Source organism: Trifolium pratense, linkage group LG1, assembly GCF_020283565.1.
Source record: "Trifolium pratense cultivar HEN17-A07 linkage group LG1, ARS_RC_1.1, whole genome shotgun sequence".
NCBI classification, from domain to species: domain Eukaryota; kingdom Viridiplantae; phylum Streptophyta; class Magnoliopsida; order Fabales; family Fabaceae; genus Trifolium; species Trifolium pratense.
This window is the reverse complement of record NC_060059.1, coordinates 17994687-18019343: the sequence shown is the minus strand read 5'-3', so window position 1 is coordinate 18019343 and position 24657 is coordinate 17994687. Positions and strand designations below refer to the sequence as shown.

The 24657-nt window shown below is 34.8% G+C and overlaps 1 pseudogene; it reads left to right on the top strand.

The window, feature by feature from the left end:
- LOC123889510 overlaps positions 1-24657 on the top strand; it is a 98321-nt pseudogene that overhangs the window by 24747 nt on the left and 48917 nt on the right.

Below are 24657 nucleotides of genomic sequence, written 5' to 3'. Positions count from 1 at the left end.
CTCTTCTTTTTACTTAAAAGTAAGAAGCTAGGCCAAAAAATAATTTCTAGAAGTTACAGTTAAAAAAAAAAAACAGTTTCTATATTTTAGGAAAAATTATAACATATTATCAAATATATCTTTTAACACTATTATAATAAAAAATCAACAAATTTTAACTTTGCTTTTATAAAAAAAAATTAAAATTTACCAAACAATTTTAACTTTAGTTAAAAAGCTATTATTTCTAGCTTTATGATTAAAACAGCTTCTACACCTAAAAAAAGCTAGGCCAAACAAGCCTTAATTAGTTGTAAAAGATATTATACTATAAATAAAGTTAATTACTATCAAATTTTCTAAATTATCCTTCGATATTCCTAACAAAGATTCTAATTTTTTATAAAAAAATATATATACGAGACCATTATTTGTCACTGAAACATAAAAAATTGGGTAAATAAGTTTTACAAAAAATAACACAATAGTTTCACTTATGGATAATGCTTAATGGTATGATTGAAATTTCAACGAATAATCACGAACACGCGTAATAATAATAAAAATCTGTAAACACAAAAAAAAAAATCTAAGTCTTTTTCCTAAATTCAATTTTCAATGTTCACGACTGCTTAATCAAACATGTTACGGCCATCGTTGTCGAACAAGTGGACCCATCTCGACCATCATGTGTCCTACCCACATCTTCCACCTACGCACTTCTCCCTTACTTCTCAATTTAGGGTTCTGCTTCATTTTAGGTTAGTGGATAACAATGAATTGCAAGTTGTTGTAGTTATAGGTTGTGTGCGAGGTGAATTTCTAACTTGTTTTTTTTTTATTGTTACAGAATTTTTATAATTTTAAAGGTTGTAGTGTTTTTTCTATAACTTTTAATTTTAATTTATCTCATTTTCAAATAAAAGACAGGAGCTTCACGTGGGAGATTCTTTACACGCGTATTCGTTGAATTCCGTATGCAAACATGTCGTACTAAATAGCACCGCTGTTCACTTATATTTAACAATATTTTATAATAAATTTAAATATTTTATTCTAAATAAATTTTCTACATTAATATAATCATAAACTTAAATATCAAATTAAAGTCAATGGATCCGTGCGAATGCACGGGTCTTTAAACTAGTTACATTTAAATCCTAAATACATCACTAGACTCAAAATACATCAAAATGACTCAAAACATATAGTAGATCACCATATTGGAAGACAATAATCCAAGTAATAAAGGACTAATAACATCACATAAAGTGAGTCATCACACCCCCAAACTTGAATCATTGTCTGTCCTCATGTAATGTTGTAGATAGCAAAGACCATCTTAAGCTACTCACTTTATTGACACGAAAAACAGCACATTCAGACCTTAAGGTTCAAACCTTGGATTGCATTTCAAAGATTGGTATAATTTTTGTATGTCAACTATCAATAACAACCTTGCGTGTGTGTGTGTACTGCCTACTACTGCTAACCAGAGACATGCCAGGATCCTTCTCCAAAACTACTCAATCAGGATACTACGCTACCCTTTTTCTCTTCTACAACTTAGAGTTTGGGTTCAGATTTCAGCAAGGGGGGAAACTATAACTTTTCATGATCTCACAGGCTTTTTTATTTTTAGCACGCAGGGAACACTACTTAAATTCATTTTAATTTATGCTTTAGGTACTACTCCACCTTTTCACCTGACGGGATCTCACTTGTAATGAGTCCAACCTGTTACTCCGAGTAGAGCACCCTACACAGCATTGTTCCTCCAGTTTTAGGCACAGGAACCCTCATACATATTTGTTATTGTTCCTCCAGATTTGGCACAGGAACTTCTTTTTCTTTCATTTTTTTATAGCGATGTAGTGTCCCGTCATAAATCTAGCCATGATCCATCAATCAAGTAATCAAGTTTTTTCCCCCAAACTTAGTCCTAATCAAACCCCTTATCATAGTCAATACTTTAGATAACTTAGGCTAATGATTGAGTATTTTACAGACATATCAAGGCATTACTAGGATCAACAGTATTCAACAGTTTGTGCATAAAGGTGCAAAGGCTATCATGTCAAGAATCAAAACAAAAATTCCCAAAAATTTCATCAATCCTACGGCTACATTCACTTAAAATCTTGAAACTCTGTCATGTGTCAAGAAAATGCTTAGCTCAAAATTTTAATTGCCAATCTGACTCAATAACACTAAACAGACTCAATTTATTGACTCTTGCCTCTCCCCCGCACTTAAACTACACAATGTCCCCACTGTTGACAGGAAGAGGCAATTACTGACACGACAGAAAATAAACTAAACTAACTTATTCAGGAAAGAGAAGTCAAGACAATTACCGCTCAATCTTCTTAGCCATGAATTGAAGACAATACTCAATATAAGAATTAAAATCTTGCAATGTCCATCCTTCAACTGGATCACAAACAAATCCCCACTCAATCACACATCCAACACCTTCTTCATCATCATCGATTGGACCAACTTTCAATGTTGCAACATAAGACTTAAATCCCATGTTGTTATCAACAATTTCATATGACAAACAACGTTTGATTGGATCAATTTTCAACAGTTTCTCTTTTGCCCACTTGATTGTTGGCTCAGAGTCAGAATCAAGAGATTTGATTGTTGAAGCACAGTAACGGATGAGACCGGGTTGATTTTGAATACCTTCAAGTTGGTAACATGTGTCTATTGGGATCCATTTGTGTAAGTTGCAGAAATCTTGTAAAACTTGCCATACTTGTTGTGAAGTGATACTTGGTAGCTCGATGGTTGCTTTACCTTCCCAATTTGGTTGAGATTCGTCTTCTCCCATCACTCTCGTCGATTGTGTAGCTGTGGTTTGTTGCTAGTCTGTACTAACAGAGAACATGAACATTGAGAGACTTTATTTATAGTATATATTTTACAACTAATTATTATGAAAACAACCATCTCCTTTATTTTTGCTAAAAAAAAAAAACTAATTCTCCTTTAGATTTTAATTTTTTTAATGATTTGTTATCTTTTTGAGAAAATATAAACAAGATTATTATTTTATTTTTTTTACTTAAATATAGGAGATTAGTTGTTTCGCTATTAATTTTAGATTTTTTTAATGAGGTGTTATATTGTCATTGGATGTACCTAAGATTGTTGTGTAAGGTTCGACTCCACCTAACATTTTCTCATTGAAAAAAAAAATCTAAAATTAATATGGAAACAACTTCTCCTATATTTAAGTAAAGAAAACTAATCTCCTTTATTTTTGCTCAAAAATATAACACGTCATTAAAAGAATTAAAATCTAAAGGTGAATTAGTTTTTTTTTTTTAGCAAAAATAAAGGAGATTGGTTGTTTCCATATTAAGGGTCCGTTTGGCCTAGCTTTTTTTCCTCTTCTTTTTACTTAAAAGTAAGAAGCTAGGCCAAAAAACAATTTCTAGAAGTTACAGTTAAAAAAAAAAAAAACAGTTTCTATATTTTAGGAAAAATTATAACATATTATCAAATATATCTTTTAACACTATTATAATAAAAAATCAACAAATTTTAACTTTGCTTTTATAAAAAAAAATTAAAATTTACCAAACAATTTTAACTTTAGTTAAAAAGCTATTATTTCTAGCTTTATGATTAAAACAGCTTCTACACCTAAAAAAAGCTAGGCCAAACAAGCCTTAATTAGTTGTAAAAGATATTATACTATAAATAAAGTTAATTACTATCAAATTTTCTAAATTATCCTTCGATATTCCTAACAAAGATTCTAATTTTTTATAAAAAAATATATATACGAGACCGTTATTTGTCACTGAAACATAAAAAATTGGGTAAATAAGTTTTACAAAAAATAACACAATAGTTTCACTTATGGATAATGCTTAATGGTATGATTGAAATTTCAACGAATAATCACGAACACGCGTAATAATAATAAAAATCTGTAAACACAAAAAAAAAAAAAAAATCTAAGTCTTTTTCCTAAATTCAATTTTCAATGTTCACGACTGCTTAATCAAACATGTTACGGCCATCGTTGTCGAACAAGTGGACCCATCTCCACCATCATGTGTCCTACCCACATCTTCCACCTACGCACTTCTCCCTTACTTCTCAATTTAGGGTTCTGCTTCATTTTAGGTTAGTGGATAACAATGAATTGCAAGTTGTTGTAGTTATAGGTTGTGTGCGAGGTGAATTTCTAATTTGTTTTTTTTTTATTGTTACAGAATTTTTATAATTTTAAAGGTTGTAGTGTTTTTTCTATAACTTTTAATTTTAATTTATCTCATTTTCAAATAAAAGAGAGAAGCTTCACGTGGGAGATTCTTTACACGCGTATTCGTTGAATTCCGTATGCAAACATGTCGTACTAAATAGCACCGCTGTTCACTTATATTTAACAATATTTTATAATAAATTTAAATATTTTATTCTAAATAAATTTTCTACATTAATATAATCATAAACTTAAATATCAAATTAAAGTCAATGGATCCGTGCGAATGCACGGGTCTTTAAACTAGTTACATTTAAATCCTAAATACATCACTAGACTCAAAATACATCAAAATGACTCAAAACATATAGTAGATCACCATATTGGAAGACAATAATCCAAGTAATAAAGGACTAATAACATCACATAAAGTGAGTCATCACACCCCCAAACTTGAATCATTGTCTGTCCTCATGTAATGTTGTAGATAGCAAAGACCATCTTAAGCTACTCACTTTATTGACACGAAAAACAGCACATTCAGACCTTAAGGTTCAAACCTTGGATTGCATTTCAAAGATTGGTATAATTTTTGTATGTCAACTATCAATAACAACCTTGCGTGTGTGTGTGTACTGCCTACTACTGCTAACCAGAGACATGCCAGGATCCTTCTCCAAAACTACTCAATCAGGATACTACGCTACCCTTTTTCTCTTCTACAACTTAGAGTTTGGGTTCAGATTTCAGCAAGGGGGGAAACTATAACTTTTCATGATCTCACAGGCTTTTTTATTTTTAGCACGCAGGGAACACTACTTAAATTCATTTTAATTTATGCTTTAGGTACTACTCCACCTTTTCACCTGACGGGATCTCACTTGTAATGAGTCCAACCTGTTACTCCGAGTAGAGCACCCTACACAGCATTGTTCCTCCAGTTTTAGGCACAGGAACCCTCATACATATTTGTTATTGTTCCTCCAGATTTGGCACAGGAACTTCTTTTTCTTTCATTTTTTTATAGCGATGTAGTGTCCCGTCATAAATCTAGCCATGATCCATCAATCAAGTAATCAAGTTTTTTCCCCCAAACTTAGTCCTAATCAAACCCCTTATCATAGTCAATACTTTAGATAACTTAGGCTAATGATTGAGTATTTTACAGACATATCAAGGCATTACTAGGATCAACAGTATTCAACAGTTTGTGCATAAAGGTGCAAAGGCTATCATGTCAAGAATCAAAACAAAAATTCCCAAAAATTTCATCAATCCTACGGCTACATTCACTTAAAATCTTGAAACTCTGTCATGTGTCAAGAAAATGCTTAGCTCAAAATTTTAATTGCCAATCTGACTCAATAACACTAAACAGACTCAATTTATTGACTCTTGCCTCTCCCCCGCACTTAAACTACACAATGTCCCCACTGTTGACAGGAAGAGGCAATTACTGACACGACAGAAAATAAACTAAACTAACTTATTCAGGAAAGAGAAGTCAAGACAATTACCGCTCAATCTTCTTAGCCATGAATTGAAGACAATACTCAATATAAGAATTAAAATCTTGCAATGTCCATCCTTCAACTGGATCACAAACAAATCCCCACTCAATCACACATCCAACACCTTCTTCATCATCATCGATTGGACCAACTTTCAATGTTGCAACATAAGACTTAAATCCCATGTTGTTATCAACAATTTCATATGACAAACAACGTTTGATTGGATCAATTTTCAACAGTTTCTCTTTTGCCCACTTGATTGTTGGCTCAGAGTCAGAATCAAGAGATTTGATTGTTGAAGCACAGTAACGGATGAGACCGGGTTGATTTTGAATACCTTCAAGTTGGTAACATGTGTCTATTGGGATCCATTTGTGTAAGTTGCAGAAATCTTGTAAAACTTGCCATACTTGTTGTGAAGTGATACTTGGTAGCTCGATGGTTGCTTTACCTTCCCAATTTGGTTGAGATTCGTCTTCTCCCATCACTCTCGTCGATTGTGTAGCTGTGGTTTGTTGCTAGTCTGTACTAACAGAGAACATGAACATTGAGAGACTTTATTTATAGTATATATTTTACAACTAATTATTATGAAAACAACCATCTCCTTTATTTTTGCTAAAAAAAAAAAACTAATTCTCCTTTAGATTTTAATTTTTTTAATGATTTGTTATCTTTTTGAGAAAATATAAACAAGATTATTATTTTATTTTTTTTACTTAAATATAGGAGATTAGTTGTTTCGCTATTAATTTTAGATTTTTTTAATGAGGTGTTATATTGTCATTGGATGTACCTAAGATTGTTGTGTAAGGTTCGACTCCACCTAACATTTTCTCATTGAAAAAAAAAATCTAAAATTAATATGGAAACAACTTCTCCTATATTTAAGTAAAGAAAACTAATCTCCTTTATTTTTGCTCAAAAATATAACACGTCATTAAAAGAATTAAAATCTAAAGGTGAATTAGTTTTTTTTTTTTAGCAAAAATAAAGGAGATTGGTTGTTTCCATATTAAGGGTCCGTTTGGCCTAGCTTTTTTTCCTCTTCTTTTTACTTAAAAGTAAGAAGCTAGGCCAAAAAACAATTTCTAGAAGTTACAGTTAAAAAAAAAAAAAACAGTTTCTATATTTTAGGAAAAATTATAACATATTATCAAATATATCTTTTAACACTATTATAATAAAAAATCAACAAATTTTAACTTTGCTTTTATAAAAAAAAATTAAAATTTACCAAACAATTTTAACTTTAGTTAAAAAGCTATTATTTCTAGCTTTATGATTAAAACAGCTTCTACACCTAAAAAAAGCTAGGCCAAACAAGCCTTAATTAGTTGTAAAAGATATTATACTATAAATAAAGTTAATTACTATCAAATTTTCTAAATTATCCTTCGATATTCCTAACAAAGATTCTAATTTTTTATAAAAAAATATATATACGAGACCGTTATTTGTCACTGAAACATAAAAAATTGGGTAAATAAGTTTTACAAAAAATAACACAATAGTTTCACTTATGGATAATGCTTAATGGTATGATTGAAATTTCAACGAATAATCACGAACACGCGTAATAATAATAAAAATCTGTAAACACAAAAAAAAAAAAAAAATCTAAGTCTTTTTCCTAAATTCAATTTTCAATGTTCACGACTGCTTAATCAAACATGTTACGGCCATCGTTGTCGAACAAGTGGACCCATCTCCACCATCATGTGTCCTACCCACATCTTCCACCTACGCACTTCTCCCTTACTTCTCAATTTAGGGTTCTGCTTCATTTTAGGTTAGTGGATAACAATGAATTGCAAGTTGTTGTAGTTATAGGTTGTGTGCGAGGTGAATTTCTAATTTGTTTTTTTTTTATTGTTACAGAATTTTTATAATTTTAAAGGTTGTAGTGTTTTTTCTATAACTTTTAATTTTAATTTATCTCATTTTCAAATAAAAGAGAGAAGCTTCACGTGGGAGATTCTTTACACGCGTATTCGTTGAATTCCGTATGCAAACATGTCGTACTAAATAGCACCGCTGTTCACTTATATTTAACAATATTTTATAATAAATTTAAATATTTTATTCTAAATAAATTTTCTACATTAATATAATCATAAACTTAAATATCAAATTAAAGTCAATGGATCCGTGCGAATGCACGGGTCTTTAAACTAGTTACATTTAAATCCTAAATACATCACTAGACTCAAAATACATCAAAATGACTCAAAACATATAGTAGATCACCATATTGGAAGACAATAATCCAAGTAATAAAGGACTAATAACATCACATAAAGTGAGTCATCACACCCCCAAACTTGAATCATTGTCTGTCCTCATGTAATGTTGTAGATAGCAAAGACCATCTTAAGCTACTCACTTTATTGACACGAAAAACAGCACATTCAGACCTTAAGGTTCAAACCTTGGATTGCATTTCAAAGATTGGTATAATTTTTGTATGTCAACTATCAATAACAACCTTGCGTGTGTGTGTGTACTGCCTACTACTGCTAACCAGAGACATGCCAGGATCCTTCTCCAAAACTACTCAATCAGGATACTACGCTACCCTTTTTCTCTTCTACAACTTAGAGTTTGGGTTCAGATTTCAGCAAGGGGGGAAACTATAACTTTTCATGATCTCACAGGCTTTTTTATTTTTAGCACGCAGGGAACACTACTTAAAGTCATTTTAATTTATGCTTTAGGTACTACTCCACCTTTTCACCTGACGGGATCTCACTTGTAATGAGTCCAACCTGTTACTCCGAGTAGAGCACCCTACACAGCATTGTTCCTCCAGTTTTAGGCACAGGAACCCTCATACATATTTGTTATTGTTCCTCCAGATTTGGCACAGGAACTTCTTTTTCTTTCATTTTTTTATAGCGATGTAGTGTCCCGTCATAAATCTAGCCATGATCCATCAATCAAGTAATCAAGTTTTTTCCCCCAAACTTAGTCCTAATCAAACCCCTTATCATAGTCAATACTTTAGATAACTTAGGCTAATGATTGAGTATTTTACAGACATATCTAGGCATTACTAGGATCAACAGTATTCAACAGTTTGTGCATAAAGGTGCAAAGGCTATCATGTCAAGAATCAAAACAAAAATTCCCAAAAATTTCATCAATCCTACGGCTACATTCACTTAAAATCTTGAAACTCTGTCATGTGTCAAGAAAATGCTTAGCTCAAAATTTTAATTGCCAATCTGACTCAATAACACTAAACAGACTCAATTTATTGACTCTTGCCTCTCCCCCGCACTTAAACTACACAGTGTCCCCACTGTTGACAGGAAGAGGCAATTACTGACACGACAGAAAATAAACTAAACTAACTTATTCAGGAAAGAGAAGTCAAGACAATTACCGCTCAATCTTCTTAGCCATGAATTGAAGACAATACTCAATATAAGAATTAAAATCTTGCAATGTCCATCCTTCAACTGGATCACAAACAAATCCCCACTCAATCACACATCCAACACCTTCTTCATCATCATCGATTGGACCAACTTTCAATGTTGCAACATAAGACTTAAATCCCATGTTGTTATCAACAATTTCATATGACAAACAACGTTTGATTGGATCAATTTTCAACAGTTTCTCTTTTGCCCACTTGATTGTTGGCTCAGAGTCAGAATCAAGAGATTTGATTGTTGAAGCACAGTAACGGATGAGACCGGGTTGATTTTGAATACCTTCAAGTTGGTAACATGTGTCTATTGGGATCCATTTGTGTAAGTTGCAGAAATCTTGTAAAACTTGCCATACTTGTTGTGAAGTGATACTTGGTAGCTCGATGGTTGCTTTACCTTCCCAATTTGGTTGAGATTCGTCTTCTCCCATCACTCTCGTCGATTGTGTAGCTGTGGTTTGTTGCTAGTCTGTACTAACAGAGAACATGAACATTGAGAGACTTTATTTATAGTATATATTTTACAACTAATTATTATGAAAACAACCATCTCCTTTATTTTTGCTAAAAAAAAAAAACTAATTCTCCTTTAGATTTTAATTTTTTTAATGATTTGTTATCTTTTTGAGAAAATATAAACAAGATTATTATTTTATTTTTTTTACTTAAATATAGGAGATTAGTTGTTTCGCTATTAATTTTAGATTTTTTTAATGAGGTGTTATATTGTCATTGGATGTACCTAAGATTGTTGTGTAAGGTTCGACTCCACCTAACATTTTCTCATTGAAAAAAAAAATCTAAAATTAATATGGAAACAACTTCTCCTATATTTAAGTAAAGAAAACTAATCTCCTTTATTTTTGCTCAAAAATATAACACGTCATTAAAAGAATTAAAATCTAAAGGTGAATTAGTTTTTTTTTTTTAGCAAAAATAAAGGAGATTGGTTGTTTCCATATTAAGGGTCCGTTTGGCCTAGCTTTTCTTCCTCTTCTTTTTACTTAAAAGTAAGAAGCTAGGCCAAAAAACAATTTCTAGAAGTTACAGTTAAAAAAAAAAAAAACAGTTTCTATATTTTAGGAAAAATTATAACATATTATCAAATATATCTTTTAACACTATTATAATAAAAAATCAACAAATTTTAACTTTGCTTTTATAAAAAAAAATTAAAATTTACCAAACAATTTTAACTTTAGTTAAAAAGCTATTATTTCTAGCTTTATGATTAAAACAGCTTCTACACCTAAAAAAAGCTAGGCCAAACAAGCCTTAATTAGTTGTAAAAGATATTATACTATAAATAAAGTTAATTACTATCAAATTTTCTAAATTATCCTTCGATATTTGTAACACCCTAACCCATACTACCCTTAAAAACGTAATTTTAAAAACTTTTCAACAAGTGTAAAGGCAGAGTGCCACGCGGTAATTAAAACACAAACATACACACAGAGCGTCATGAAGTTTAACATGAAAAGCAACAGCGGATTCAAACTAACCAAGCATGCATATATATATATATATACATATATATATATACATAAGCCATATTCATCCCTAAGGATGTCACTTATACAAGAACTAGCATATCAAAAAGGTAACACCGATATACGATGAAATCCAAGCGTAAACCCCGACTCGATGTTACATTACCAGAGCATTTACTATTTACAAACTCTAGTCAAAAGCTAGTACTAAGAGGAGTAATCTATGCTAAGTCTCCTCACCAAAAGGTACTTCAACACCACGCTAGAACAGCAGTCTAAACGTCGGCACAATCCTCAGCCTGAATATCTGAACCCCCAAAGGTCCAGCAAATAACACAAAGCAGAGAGTTAGAAAACATAATCACATATCATACGAGCATAAGAAAGTCTTATACTTTCGAACTACCTCATACATATTCTAACTCACGCCAAAACATCGCATTCAACAATTATCAATTAATAAAGTTTAGCACAGTTCAACCAGATAATGTCACATACCATTTATCAAATATATGCGCATTTACCCTAATGTATCTAATGCCAATCATTCTATGTCATGCCATCCCTAGACACGACTAATGCATGTGGTACCAATTGCCTTTTACCCCTCATGGATAAGTTAAACAGTTTTACATCTTGCCGGATTGTTCGGAACTTACCAAACCTTCATATCCCTCATGGATAAGTTAAACAGTTTTATATCCTGCTGGATAGCAGCTCTAGATCTTATGGATTCATCTAATCCGATCCTCGGCTTCCTTATGGACTCAAAAATCCATTTAAATCTATTGGAACCCAAGTTTCCAATTCAACATATATATACATGAATGCATGTATGTTTACACATATCATCAATATGATATTTCTAGCTTGAAGCTACTCATTATGAATGCGGAAACACAATTCAAACACATTCACTTAACATTACAATTAATGTCAAAACATCACATTGCTCACTTTAAGCTACAACTTATTGCATACACGTTTATCAATTATTTAACGATTAACAATAAGCATTAACAGCATCAACATGTATCAACAATCATGTAAGGATACTCTTAAACCATGTTACAAGTGCCTAATCACACTTACAAACAAAAGTTGCAGGTTCAGTACTGTTCGCTAAGCGAATCCATAGCGAACAGGTAGCGAACTCATTCGCTAAGCGAAGCTCAGTTCGCTGTAGCGAACCACATCAGAGGATTACAGGTACATGGCGAACAGGTAGCGAGCTTGTGGCGAACAGGTTCGCTGTAGCGAACTCCTGTTCGCTAAGCGAACTACACCAGAAAGAAAATCTGTTCTTGAGTTTTCTAAGGCGGTTTAACATTGAATCAACTCAAAAATTCATCCAAACATGTTATAAATTCTTATAAACAGCCATTCCAAACATATATGGTATCAAGGAACATTAATCATCTCTTCCAAACATCCAAATACCTCAAATAATCAAAATCATGCCTATTTCTTGGGTTTTAAGTAACTTTCAAAAACTCTTTCAACATGATCAAAACACATACATATTTATCATGAAATCAAGCTAGTGATTAACACATACAAGTAATGATGAAGAACATCACACTCACATACAAAAGCTTAATCGAAAGTCTAAAAGAAATTGAGTGGGAGAGTTCGGGTATGGAGACATAGACAATCTCCCCTCTCCTTGCCACTCAAGAATCATGAATTCTAATCTCTTACCTTAAGCAAAGATGATGATCCAAGCCTTCTCTTGCTCAAGCTTTCTCTCTTGATCAAACCCTAGCCCTTGTTCTATGGTTTTGCTCTTGCTCTTACTCACTCAAAGTTCAAAGAAAATGAATTGTGAAACTATTCATATGTTTGACTTGCTACTTATACTACTTTCCATGGTCATGAACCAAGCCCAATTGGCTTAGGCCCATTGCCTCTCACGCCCATAAGCCCAAAACAATGGTTCTCGCGTCTAATAACTTACGTTCGGCTAAATAATTATTCGTCGCTCACTAAAATAATAAAAGCCAATTAATAAATAAAATACATTCAATAAAATATACGAATACGAAAAATGGGTCGTTACAATCCTACCCCCCTTAAAAGAATTTCGCCCTCGAAATTACCTAGAAACAGATCGGGATACGAATCTCTCATCTTGCTTTCCAACTCCCACGTTGCATTCTCACCAGCCGGTCCTCCCCACACGACTTTCACGGATGCAATCTCTTTGTTTCTCAACCTCTTCACTTCTCTCCCTTCGATTCTCAAAGGCACAGTCTCGATGGTCAAGTCATCCCTCACTTGAACATCGTCCGATTCAATCACGTGTGTCAGATCAGACACATACTTGCGCAACTGTGATACATGGAAAACATCGTGCAAATTCGCCAATGATGGCGGTAATGCAATCCTATACGCAACTTTCCCAACTCGCTTCAAAATCTCAAATGGTCCAATAAACCTCGATGTCAACTTCCGCGACTTCAACGCACGTCCTACTCCAGTAGTCGATGTAACTCGTAGGAATACATGATCCCCTTCTTGGAATTCAATGTCCTTCCTCCTCTTATCATGATAACTCTTCTGTCGACTCTGAGACGTTTTCATCTTCTCACGAATCATCCGAATCTTCTCTGTTGTTTCTTGTACAATCTCTGGTCCAAGAATTGCACCTTCTCCAGTTTCATACCAACACAGAGGTGTCCTACACCTTCTCCCATACAAAGCCTCAAACGGTGCCATTCCGATACTAGAATGGTAACTGTTGTTGTATGTAAACTCTACCAATGGCAAACAAGAATCCCAATTCACGTTTTGCTCCAAAACACAAGCCCTCAACAAATCCTCTAAGGATTGTATCGTCCTCTCCGACTGACCATCTGTCTGAGGGTGATACGCTGAACTCAACCTCAACTTCGTTCCTAAAGCTTCTTGCAAGCTTTCCCAAAATCTAGAAGTAAATCTCGGATCTCTATCCGAAATAATACTTGTTGGAATACCATGTAGCTTCACAATCTGCTCCACATAAATCTCGGCCAACTTAGGCACCAAAGTACCTTTCCTGATAGCAATGAAGTGAGCACACTTCGTCAGACGATCTACCACTACCCAAATCACCTCGTTACTTTTCTTGGTCTTCGGTAAACCTCCCACAAAATCCATTGCAATGCTATCCCATTTCCATTCGGGTATAAACATTGGTTGTAACAAGCCAAACGGCTTCTGATGTTCAATCTTCGATTTCTGACAAGTTAAGCAGGAATACACAAATTCAGAAATTTGCCTCTTCATTCCCGGCCACCAAAACAACTTCCTCAAATCCTGATACATCTTGGTTACTTCAGGATGAATACTCAAACCACTCCTGTGACCTTCTTCCATGATCATTCTTTTCAATTCGGGTACATCCGGTACACAAACTCTTCCGTGAAATCTCATGACTCCACTTTCGTCAATCTTGATATTGGTCTCCTTGCCTTCATTGATGAGTACCATCTTCTCCATCAATTTCTTATCCGATTTCTGACGTTCTTTAATATCTTCAAGAAAAGGATTCGTCAATCTTAACATTCCAAGCTTCACACTGTTGGAACAAAATTGATTTAAAAATGTTTGCCCCTAAATCTATAAAGGTTTTGATGATAACAAAGTATTAATAAACAATTGGAAGGACTAAAAATTTATTTTAAGTGCGCAGATATAAGCACCAGATAAGCTCTGAGTGAAGTTCAGAGGATGTGAATTCAGAAGTTCATAAGCGCTCAGAAGATGTTAGACTTCAGAAGTTACAACGTTCAGAGGATGAAGTCTTCAGAACTTCTTGACTGACTACTAGCTTCATCAAAGTCTGAAGATCTCTTTGAAAGCTGTGAAGATTCCCTTTGCTAGTCAACTCTTCTACCAATGAAGAAAAGGACCTTTCAAGCCTGATCAGTTCAGCTACTCTCGTTTTGTCTGTCCTCTTTTGAGAACGTGGGTCTTCAGTTTTGTTAGCTGAATAAGGAAAGTCCACTCTGCAGTAGTCAAAGTAACTGAAACTCTTTCTTAGTTTTGGATACAACCAAACTGCATCAAGACAGACTGCTTGAAGACAAAAGATTATCAACTCCAACGGCTCCTTTTGCAACGACTCTTTTCTAGTGGTATATATACTAGAAGATTCAGCTACAACAGAAAAACAACTATCAAGAATTGAACGTGGGCTGAACAAACTCTGAATTCTGTGTATACAAGCTCTGAACCTCTTATCAAGTGTTTTTGCACTATTAGCCAAATACTCTGTACTCTTTGTATTTGCTCTCTTTAGGTTCATCTAAGAGCATTTGTATATTGTTATATACTTTTCTATTACTTGAGGAAACTTAAGCTTGTGTGCTTAAGTGTGAAGTCTTAAGCTTGTGTGCTTGAGCATTGTTGAGAAGTCTCTTGCTTGTGTGCTTGAGCAGGTGTAATCTTGTGTGATTATAGTGAAATCCCTTGGAAGTGCAAGGGGACTGGACTACTCTCGTTTTGTGAGAGGAACCAGTATAAATTGCTTGTGTGATTTCTCTCTCTCTCTCTCTTGTTATTATTTGTGTTATTTATCCGCTGCTAACGTAGTTGAGTTAAGAACTTGAAAAAGTTTTAACTTAGCTAAAACACAATTCAACCCCCCCCCCCCCCTTCTTGTGTTTTCACACCTTCAATTGGTATCAGAGCTCTGGTCTGTTACTTTCACTTAACAGTGAGACAGTAAAGATCTTGTGAGAACACTATGTCTGGAGGAGACGATAGTAGTACTAGAACAACCGGTGAAGCCGGTGAGGCCAGTGGAGCTGGTGGTGGTCCTAGAAATGCCTTTGGTTTTGACTACTTGAGTAATGAATCACATGAACATAGTGGCAACAGAAAAGCCCCTATATTCAATGGTGATGCATCATTATTTGAGTGGTGGAAGGAAAGACTGTATAGCAATATTACTGCTATTGATCATGAGTTGTGGGATTTGGTTGAGCTGGGAGTAACTTTTGAAAACTTAAATGAACATGGAAGGTTGTCCATTGAGCATAGAAAGTTACTCACACCAGCTAACTTAAAAACCTACACCAAGCATCATAGAGTAAAGGACATTGTTGTTGGTGCTATTAGACATGAGGATTATGTCAGAATAGAGAACAAGTCTACTGCTAAATCTATCTTTGATTCTATGTGTGCTACCTATGATGGTAATGAAAAGGTTCAAGAGGCTAAAGCTAGTCTTTTGATAAGGCAATATGAACTATTCACTATGCAACAAGATGAAAACATTGAGACTATGTTTACAAGGTTTCAAATCCTTGTATCTGGTCTTAAAGCTCTTAAGAGAAGTTATTCCACCTATGACCATGTTCAGAAGATTCTGAGAAGTCTTCCTATTGCTTGGAGACCCAAGGTCACTGCAATAGAGGAAGCTCAAAATCTCAAGACTCTGAGTCTTGAAGCTCTGATAAGCAATCTCAGAAGCCATGAGATGGTTCTGGATGCTGACTCAGAAACTAAGAAGAAGTCCAAGTCAGTGGCTTTACAGTCAACTAGGACTACTTCTAAGGCTCTTAAGACTCAGCTTCTTGACATTGAAGAAGAATCTTCTGCTGATGGTCAAGAGGATGAGATGAATGAGGATGAGTTTGCTTTATTCACCAAGTTTCAGCAATGGAACAGATTTAACAAAAGAAATTTCAGAGGTAACAGCTCCAGAAATTTTGTCAGCAAAAAGGATGATCAGAAGAACTGCTTCAACTGTAAGAAGCCAGGACACTTTATTGCTGATTGTCCAGAAATGTCTGCTAAAGACAAAAGCAAAAGATACAGCTCAAAGAAGCAACAATTCAAGAGCAAATTGAAAAAGAGTCTGATGGCTACTTTTGAAGAGCTATCATCTGAGGAAGAAGTTGAGGAAGAAGAAGAGGCAAATCTAGCCCTGATGGTTTCAGCTGACTCAGATGCAGACTCAGACGATGAATCAGAATCAGAATCAGAATCAGATTCTGAAGTAACTGATGAGGTATTTTCTGACTGCTCTAAATCTCAACTTATAACTGCACTTAACAAGGTCATTGAGAAACATCTCAGAGTGTTAAGTAAACAAAAAGTTTTACAAGAAAAGCTTAACACTCTGACTGAACAAGCAGAACATTTTCAAGGTCTGTATCAAGAAACTCTGAATAGAGTAAATGACTTTGAAAAGGGTTGTGCTGTTTGTCACAAACCTATTGATGAGCAGGAAATAGCTCTTCAACAGTTTGTGCATCTCAATCTTGGTAAGAGCAAAGCTGCTAATCTTGTTTATAATGTCATGAGACATAGAGGAGAGGGACTTGGCTATGAATATGGTAGAACATATTCAAAGCTGAAGACCTCTGCCAAAAAGGTTGGAAAATCTTGGGTTTATTATGTTGTTCCACAAAGTGAAGAGGGAAAGAATCCTGGTAGTGTTGAAAATGACAAAGATGATCTGAGTGATTTAGAAGCTGACAGCTCAGAGGAACCCAGTTCCTCAGGATCTGGAGAAAGATGTTCAGAAGATAGAAGTTGTTCAGAACCTGAGAACATCAGTTCAGTAGTTCTGAAAGCTTCAACATCTGAAACTTCAAATTCTGGATCCAAAGGAGCTTCAGTACCTGAAGCTAGTCAATCTAAAAGATCAGAAGTTTTTAAAAGAAAAAATTCTAAATCTCAGATGGAGTACAGGACTCAGATTATTTATGATTCTAGAGTCAGTAGATATAATCAATCAGAACATGGGATTGGTGATAGATACAAACCCTGGAATCATAAACAATCCAAATCCTGGAATAATAACAGATTTCAAAAGAAAAGGTTTCAAAAAGGTTATTATTCCAAACCAAGATCTTTCTCCAACACTAGACAACATAATAAGCATTTGTGGACTAACAAGCGTGGACCCAGAAGATGGGTACCAAAAGCTGAAATAATGTATCATTCAGATTTACCAACTAGGAAAGGATATGTCCTACCTAGAGTGTGGAAACAAGTCCTATGCAAAGGAAGAAGGGCTTATGTCCTAGACCAATGGCTGACAAGTTCTCAAGTTAACAATCAGAACTTGAAAAATGAAGAGGAAGAATACTGGGATGACTTTATCATTAACCTTGATGAAGAGTTCTATCGCAATGATTAAAGTTGTTTCTCATACAGCCTGCCACTCAAAGAAATATCATGAAACACTCATGGTATCTGGATAGTGGATGTTCAAGGCATATGACTGGTGACAAACAACTATTTTCTAAGCTGACTATGAAAGAAGGAGGATCTGTTGGCTTTGGAGGCAATCAAAAAGGAAAGATAATAGGTACAGGTACAGTAGGTAATTCTTCCCTATCTATTAATGATGTTTGGTTAGTAGATGGACTCAAACATAACCTATTGAGCATAAGTCAATTTTGCGACAATGGTTATGTAGTTGTCTTTAATAAGGAATCATGTACTGTGTCTAAACAATCTGATAACTCCATGATATTCAAAGGTCTGAGAAAGAACAATGTTTATAAAATTAATCTTTCTGATTTGAATGAACAAAAAGTGATGTGTCTTTTGACCTTGAGTGAAGAAAAATGGATCTGGCACAAGAGGTTAGGCCATGCTAACTGGAGGTTAATCTCTAAGCTTAGTAAGCTTGACCTTGTCAGAGGATTACCTAAAATCAAATATCACTCAAACACACTTTGTGGTTCATGTCAAAAAGGAAAGATTACAAAATCATCTTTTAAACCTAAAAACATTGTCTCTACCTCAAGACCATTGGAACTTCTTCACATTGATCTTTTTGGGCCAGTTCACACTGCCTCTATCAATGGAAAGAAGTATGGGTTAGTAATTGTTGATGATTACAGTAGATGGACTTGGGTAAAATTCCTAAGAACAAAAGATGAAGCTTATGATGAGTTTAGCATCTTCTGCAAACAAATTCAAAATGAAAAAGGCTACACTATTTTAAAAGTTAGAAGTGATCATGGTGGAGAATTTGAAAATGAACCTTTTGAAAACTTTTGTGAAAAATATGGTATTCTGCATGAATTCTCTTCTCCTAGAACACCTCAACAAAATGGGGTTGTTGAAAGGAAGAATAGAACTCTGCAAGAAATGGCCAGAACCATGATGCATGAAACTAATGTAGCAAAGTTTTTATGGGCAGAAGCTGTAAACACAGCATGTTATGTTCAAAATAGAATCTATATCAGATCTAAGTTGAACAAAACTGCTTATGAATTGTTCAAAGGAAGAAAACCTGATATTTCTTATTTTCATCAGTTTGGATGTACGTGTTACATCTTAAATAACAAAGTCCATCTAAAGAAATTTGATGCTAGAGGTTACAAGGGTATCTTTATAGGATACTCTGAACGCTCAAAAGCATACAGACTGTATATTTCTGAAACACACACTGTGGAAGAAAGTATGCATGTCAAATTTGATGACAAAGAGCCTGACCAAGTGTCAGAGCTTGTGGAAGGTTTGTCTAGATTTCAGGTATCAGAGGATCAATATTCAGATATTCCAAACTACTCAGAACATCCATTCTCTGAAGAACCTCTGAACACAACAGTTCCTACAGACTCTGAACAACAAAGAACTGAAGCAACTGCTGAACCTGATGTTGATGAGTCTGAAGATGATGAGTGTAACGACCCAAAATTTAGTATTCGTTATTTAATTATTTTATTACGCGAGGGCGTGATTTATAATTAAATAATTAAGCGGCGAATAATCATTTAGCGCAAACGTAAGTTAATGAGCGAGAAGTTATGTTGTTTGGGCCTTTGGGCGTGGAATAGGCATTGGGCCTAAGCCAATTGGGCTTTGATCCATGAGAACAATGAAGCTCTATAAGTAGCATAAGTTTGGGTGAATAGTCTCATAAGTTACAATTCCATGAGAAGTTCAAGAGCTTAGCTAGGGCAAGGAGCTCATGAGGGAGAGGAAGAGCTCGTGGGAGAGAAAGAGAAGAGCAAGCTTGTGGATTCGTCGAGCTAAGGTACGAGAGTTAGATTACATATTCGTGAGTGATTCGAAAGAGGGGAGGATGTCGATTCCTCCATTCCCAAACTCTTTCCACTCTATTTTCTTGTGGGTTTTGTGGGTGATTTTCTTAATGGAGAATGGATTCTTTTGATCCTAACATGTGTAGTGAACTCATGGTAGATGAGGTAAACAACTTCGGGGAGTTGAAAGTGGGTATATGTAGATGTTTGATCAATGATTTGCATGTTTATGCAACTTTGCTTATTTTGCAAGAAATTGACATGATTTTGATTGTTTGATGTATTTGGTTGTTTGGAAGGGATGATTAATGTTCCTTGATACCATATATGCTTGAATTAGCTGTTTATAAGAATTTATAACATGTTTGGATGAATTTTTGAGTTGATTTGAGGTTAAACCGCCTTAGATAACTCAAGAACAGATATTCTGTTCTGGTGTGGTTCGCTAAGCGACCAGGAGTTCGCTGTAGCGAACAGGTTCGCTGAAGCTCGCCAAAGCTCGCTATGAGCAGGTGATCCTCTGGTGAGGTTCGCCAAGTCTCGCTAAGGCTTCGCTTAGCGAAGGCCTCTGTGACAGCAACTTTTGTTAATGTTTATAAGTGTGATTAGGCACTTGTAACATGGTTTAAGGGTATCCTTACATGATTGTTGATACATGTTGATACTGTTAATACTTATTGTTAATCGTTATATGATTGATAAACGTGTATGCAATAAGTTGTAGCTTAAAGTGAGCAATGTGATGTTTTATCATTAATTTGCAATGATAAGAGAATGATGTATGTTTTATGACATAAGTGTAAATGAAACCTTGTGTGTATAAAAAATGGTTATGCAGATAATTATCATGTGAATAATTATGAATTGGAGTGATAGGATATTGTGTTATCCTAGTGTGTTAGATGTTGGAATTGTGTTTCCGCATCAGTGAATGAATAGCTTCGAGCTAGATAGCGTCATGTATTTGATGTGTTTAAAAGTAATCATGCATTCATGAATAATTGTGTTATGGGAATCATGTGAATTCCAACAATTGATGAAAATGGACTATGTTTATGAAAAGTGGCCGAAGATGGGATTATGTTATCCGAGATCTGGAGCCCATATCCAAACACGATATAAAACTGTGTGACTCCTCTTTATGGGAGAGATGGTTGATGATAACCATATCCTACATGATATAAAACTGTTATTGAGCTTATCCAAGGGAGATAAGGTGGTTCGGTAAGTTCCGACGCATCCAACAAGATGTAAAACTGGGTTCATCTTAAATGGGGTGAATAGCAGCATCCAACATGATGTAAAACTGTGTTGGCTTATCCAAGGGAGATAAGATGGTTCGGTAAGTTCCGACATATCCAGCAAGATATAAAACTGTTCTTGGTCCACCGTTGGTGAGACGCTTATCCAGCAAGATATAAAACTGTTCTTGGTCCACCGTTGGTGAGACGCCTTGGTACCACATGCATTAGTCGTGTCTAGGGATGACATGACATTGGATAATTGGCATTAGATGCATTAGGGTAAATGCACATGTATTTGATAATTGTTATGTGACAATATCCGATTGGATTGTAATGTGTTTTCCGTATGTGTTAAGCTTTGGTATTTACTAATTGTTTAATACTGTGTAGAGTCCGTCATGACTATAAAATGAACAAGTGTAGAGTCCGTCATGACTATAAAATGAACAAGTGTAGAGTCCGTCATGACTATAAAATGAACACTTTGGTAGTGTCCGAGAAGACGTGAAACTATATGATTGGTGTGTTTGTAAATGAATGATTAATTGGTAGTCGTATTTGACGATGTATGTGCGTGAGTTAGAAATGTATGATAGCGTGTGGAGTGTGTAGTATACTACTCACACTTATATTTATGTTTATGTTTTCTAACTCTCTGCTTTGTGTTAATTGCTGGACCTTTGGGGGTCCAGGTTGACAGGTTATGTGTTAGCCTCGTCCGAGTGCAATAGTGAAGCTCTGCTCTGATTGAGACACGGGAAAAAAGGGGTTTTTATATGTATATGCATGTAGTCCTTTTAGTATACTCTGTTGGTCTTAAGCTTTCATTTGAAAAGTATCCGTTTTGTATAACTAATAACGCATCGTTCGATGCGAGGTTTTGTTTTTAGTTCATTCGAATATTTTACTAGATAAATGTATTAGTATTATCTTTGAATGAAGTTTGTGATATTCAAACCAGCGCTTTATAAATCAGATTTTCAATCTTTCCGCTGTGTATTTTCGAAAAATATTTTATAAAGGCAGAGTTAATTAAATAACGGGTTTGGGTGTTAAAAAGTGGTATCAGAGCAGGTCGTCTTCGGACTGTGAGGTTAGGTGTCAATCAGAGCCGGTCTGTGCATTCAGATCGAGTGAGCGTGTGTGCCAGTTGTGTCTGTCTTTTCTTGTTGTGTGTACTTGATGCGATTGATACTTATCATTGTTATAAGTTATCAAGTCAAGTAGTGGTTGAGTATTTTTATGCTTAAAGTTTTAAAAATTTGTGTGGTTTGAACTTTTGGTTTGTAGATGCTTATTGCTAATAGTTGATGATCCAGCATGATGTAAAACTGCATGTGATGAAGATTTTGTTGAAAACATAAGATTATTTTCTTTTGAGTAAGTGAAAATGAATTTTTCACTAGAGTGAGAAAGAAGTAGGATGTAAGTAGATCCTAATGTGTGTTGTTATATGTTTGTTTATAACATGTGGTAGATTGATTACTAGTACTTAGTGTGGTTCTTTAATTGAACTATGTGAATGTATTCTCATGATGAGAACTTGTTTTAGAACATGCTATGTTTTATACATGCTTGAGTAGATGTTGTAAGTATGCGGGCAAATGAAATGTAATGCATGTACTTGACTCGATGTCTTGTGTACATGGATGTTTTGTTGTCTTACATATATTTTAGTTATAAATATATGTATTGACATGTTGTTGTGTTTGCGTATGCTAGTTGGTATGAAGATTGTTACACTAGTATATGTGGGGAATAGAATACTTATGTATTTGCGTAGTGGCGTATATGTCAAGAGGACTGTACAGGATATTTGTGTAGATGTCTAGGTTTAATGCCTTACGTTTACCCTTGTATGCGACACACATGTAAATGTTGTCGGTACTAGATTCTTTTTGGGAGAATATATTTAGAATCGATAGAATGACTAGGTGTTTACACCGGATGTTCTAGTGGAAGTGTAAAGGTGGGTTTGAGATAAGTGGGGGAGAAGATTTTGTCTCTCCAAGATGTTTCGAACGCGAGAAGTAGGACTAATAGAGATGTTCTTGAAGTGGATTGTTTAAGATTGAGTAGCATTGTTCGAAGTGGAGTTCTTATTTGGAGAATATTTTGGAGGAAGTATCAGATGATCATTTCGGAGTGAGTCGGAATGAAGTTGTTTAGCCGTAGGGAGAATGTGGCCATTGAGGAACGATGGAGCAGATTGAATGTTAAGTGAAAACCGTTGCTGGGAAACGGAGAAGACGTGTACGTCAAGGGTAAGAAAACCTAGTGATGATCATACGACGAGTATGCGAATGGTGGGAATACCTATAGAGTTTTATCGGTGTGAGCTAAACTTGTTAATTATTAGCAAGTGAACCTTTAAGGAAAGTAAACATCTTGAATAGTTCGAAGAGACTAGTCAAGATTGGAATAAAGATTTTGTGTGGATGGACTTTAGGATGTTATGACTTTAAGATAGTCACGAGATGCGAATAAGAACTGATCGAATGGAGAAAGTATGTTTGTCACAGTGAAGAACGATAAGGAACGCGACTAGTTGGATTGTGTGCGACAAATAAGGACGTTGTTGGAATCAACAAGATATGAACTGTGGTTGTTTGGAAATCAACTTTTGGATAGTCACCAAGATTGAATATGGAACTACTAGGTGATCGAGAAGAGCCTAGGAAGGATTTATAGCGGTTGAGTGTGTTAGAATCGAGTAGTCATTTCTTGGAAAGATTTGAGAAGCTTAGAATATGGATGTTAAACTTAGAGAACCATTAGTGTTGTATAACCAAGGAAAAGAAGTGAGTTCTCATAGTAGATGAGAATGGAATTAAGAGATACCATAATAGAGAATGGTATGAGTAGTAGAGTTATTTCAAGAATGGAAGTGGGGTGACAATTTGATGGATTTTGTAAGAGCTTGTCGAGAAAGAAATAATTTCATTTGGATAATGATCGGACGATTAGTGTCGGAATTGGATGAAACCTTAGAGGTTGATGAGAAGCTAAGTGCGAAGTGTTACCTTTGGATGTTTGGGGATAAGAAAGTTAGCCTTTGAAAACGTGTCGAGCACGAGTATTAGAGAGACGTAAGAAAGTGACTTATGTCAAGTAAGAATCTGCGGAAAGGACTATCTCACACATAAGTGATTGTTGTGTTTGGAAAATGTGTGTTGAGAATTTGGAAGTGATGCTTGAAGTAAGTATCAGAGATGTTTTGTAGCAATTGGAAACTAAGTGATGTTGGGAACATCGTATATGTTGGAGTAGTATAGTAATACTATGTGGTAAGGAAATAAAATATTTTGGATATTTTCATCATGGACGATGAAATGATAGTTAGTCGACGAGTGACTTAAGGTAATATTTTGGATAAGAATATTTCGACGGGAAATGATATCGGGAAGGTCATGTTAAGGAAGTCAGAAATTGGATAAGAGATTATTTGGAAAATATAACGGTTATGTTGAATGTTCGACGCGATGATTTGGGGAATTGCAAGGAAAAAAGGAATTTGACGGTTGGATAGTATATATTTTTGGGATGTGTTAAGAACCTTGAGAAGTTGGACAACAAATGAGTGTAGAAGTTGTGCTACCGAATGAATGGCTGGAGTGAGATTCGACGCAGTTAAGAACTTATGGAGTTCGAAAAGTTGTGAAGTATGCAACGGAATGGTCTTTCGGAGTATTTTGGGTTAAGTGATTTTGTTTTGGAGTGGTGCTGCGAGTACCGTAAGATGTTAAGAGAAAGTTTTAAGTAGTTTG